At 52.7% G+C, this 2,421-nt stretch overlaps 1 long non-coding RNA gene across 1 annotated transcript; it reads left to right on the plus strand.

The window, feature by feature from the left end:
* The first annotated feature begins 187 nt into the window (after positions 1–187).
* LOC106147816 lies at positions 188–2,333 on the plus strand. Its single transcript, XR_001232793.1, has 3 exons — positions 188–1,239; positions 1,363–1,589; positions 1,951–2,333. It is a non-coding gene; the product is annotated as an uncharacterized LOC106147816 (long non-coding RNA).
* The last annotated feature ends 88 nt before the right edge of the window (positions 2,334–2,421 follow it).

Raw genomic sequence — 2,421 nt, forward strand, 5'->3', positions numbered from 1 at the left:
GGCCACCTGGGGGCGGGGCGGACCGAGCCGCGTCCCCGCCCCGCTGCCGGCTCAGCCCGAGCCAGGGCGGCGGAGAGGGAGAGCGCGGTGCGCCGCTCTTCTGGAGAGGAGAGGAATCTCAAGTATCTTCAGAGACTTGGATCCCATTTTCACCGTGAGAAGGACGGAAACAGGCACGAAGCGAGGCTCCCTCCGTGGGGACACGAGGAAGCAAGGTCCCAAAGTGGGGACGTTTTAATTTTATCTTAGCAAAGAAAGCTCACGCCTCAGGAAGTGGCGCGAGGGTTATGAACTGTCTTCAAGGGACAGTCGCTGTGACAGATGCGAAAAGGCAGCCTGGGTCGTGGGGGGAGTGACAGTGATATTTGCATTGTCGTAAAGTGGAGTTGACCTGCGAAAGTGATTTTTATGAATATTTTACCCTGAATAAAACACACGGGAAGAATGCTAAACTGGTAGGATTCGAGTTCGGCCCTGGCTAACGAGCTGATTCAGAGCGGGAAATGACCTTTACTGAGTCTAGATAGGAAACTTCCGGGCAAGAAAGTAGAAGCCAGGTCTAGGGTACCAGACTCCGCGCTTCCCGCCTCCGAGAGGTGGTTAGTCCTCCTCAGAGTGCAGTCTTCTTGTTCTCCGCATTTCCCCCTCCGGTGCTGATGCTTTTCGTTTCCGCGTCCAAACGTCCTGCATTTCTGCTGTCGCCCGGCTGGCCGAACGCTCGCCCTCTCTGGGTGGGGCCTCATCTCCGGTGGGCTTGTGCAGCCTTCGGAGATGGTTCCGGACATTTCTTACGAGTGTAAAGTTTTGGAGCACTTGAGGATGCATTTGTAAATATGCACTTAGCCTATTTTAAAAACAGCTAGAACTTTCAAATCAAACGAATTAAAAGAGGACCCGAGGAAGTCCAATTTAATAATGACAGTCAGGCCTAAGTCAAGTGACACCACCAAGGAAGATATTTACTGCGCGTGAATGGTGAAAGCAAGTAAGGAGAGGAAAGCCGAGTGGAGTGGAGAAAGCCCTTCGCCGCCCTGTGCCGAGGGCGTCGCATTGCGGGAGAGGTGAGCCCAGGGGTAAACTAGCCTCCCATCATGAGCAGCCCACGAGGCAGCTGAGGAATCCCGAGCTCCTCAGAACTCGGGAGCCTGAGTCGCTTCCTGACTGGTGAGCACACCTTCTTGAAGAATGACACTGGCGCGTACTTACGCGCTGAAAAGACACAGTAAGGACGAGCGGCAGGTAGGCAAACCAAGTTCCACGACCTAACAGGTCCATCCCCAGGCGGGCACCGCGTGGTTGGGGTGGGAGGCAGAGTTAGAAACACCATTTGACGTCATTTTCTCACCCACGTGTTGTTTGAAGTCTCAGGATGCAGCAGAGCTACTGTACGTGAAGCCTTCCAGCTCCAGGCGGGTGTAGGTCCTCGACACCGGCTGTTCTTGCGGCGAGAGTCTGGTTGTGCAGAGCCCCGACTGCGGGTGGGAAAGAATGGCGGAGACCGGGGAGGACCCTGAGAGCTGGAGTCCGTTGGCACACCTTCCGAGGGGCCAGGAGCAGCCCTTAGGTTCCGCAGCGCTGCAGCAGTTGTGGTAAGGACAGGGGTGGAGAAAATGAAAGGAAGAGACTGACTGACCTGAGAGTCACTGAGATTGAAAATCTGGAGTCAGATTCAATGTGAAAGTTTGACGGGGAAAAGAAACCTAAGTCTGAGTTTTTTGTTTGGTTTTTTTTTTTGGTTTATTTTCTCCGGTACTGGGAACCAAACTCACAACCTTGCGCTTGCCAGGCAGGCGCTTTTGCCGCTGAGCTAAATCCCCAGCTCCTAAGTCTGACTTTTCATGCTGTCAAAAGCAGTGGAAATGCAATGGCTGCACATGCGCAAAGCAGGAAGAGGCAGGGACAGGGCATTATAAAAATTACCTGTGAGACACTGAGAACTTTCCTCCGCAGGCGCTCGGAGCAGAGGGAGATTTGGTAGGAGCGCGTGGAAGGAACAGCATGAGACGCACAAGGCCCCGAGGGCAGGAAGCCAGCCGGGAAGCCTCAGTCTCTCCTCTGAAAACTGTGCCCTGCAAGTCCTCTCTCAGAGGTGCTTTTCGACGGCTACATTATGTCGAAGACAGGAATGATACAACCATATTTAAAAAATACCAGGAGTGAGAATGCGTCCCTGAGACAGGGCTCCAGGACAATGTGCAGATAAAAATTGTCAGCCTCTCCCGCGTCTGACCCATGCCACACAACTCAGTCTGAAGTCCAAGAACAAACCAGATAAAACACTGAAGGTCAGTGTATCTTTACCTCCCACTCTGAGTTCACAAACGCAAGGGAGCTCAAAAGCAGTGTTCAGAGGTTCTTTTTCCTGCCCTTAGAGTACTCACAATTCAGTTGAGGAGAAAAAAATACAAATATATATATATA

The sequence above is a fragment of the Chinchilla lanigera genome, unplaced genomic scaffold (assembly GCF_000276665.1).
Source record: "Chinchilla lanigera isolate Chin_1 unplaced genomic scaffold, ChiLan1.0 scaffold00010, whole genome shotgun sequence".
Lineage (NCBI taxonomy): Eukaryota > Metazoa > Chordata > Mammalia > Rodentia > Chinchillidae > Chinchilla > Chinchilla lanigera.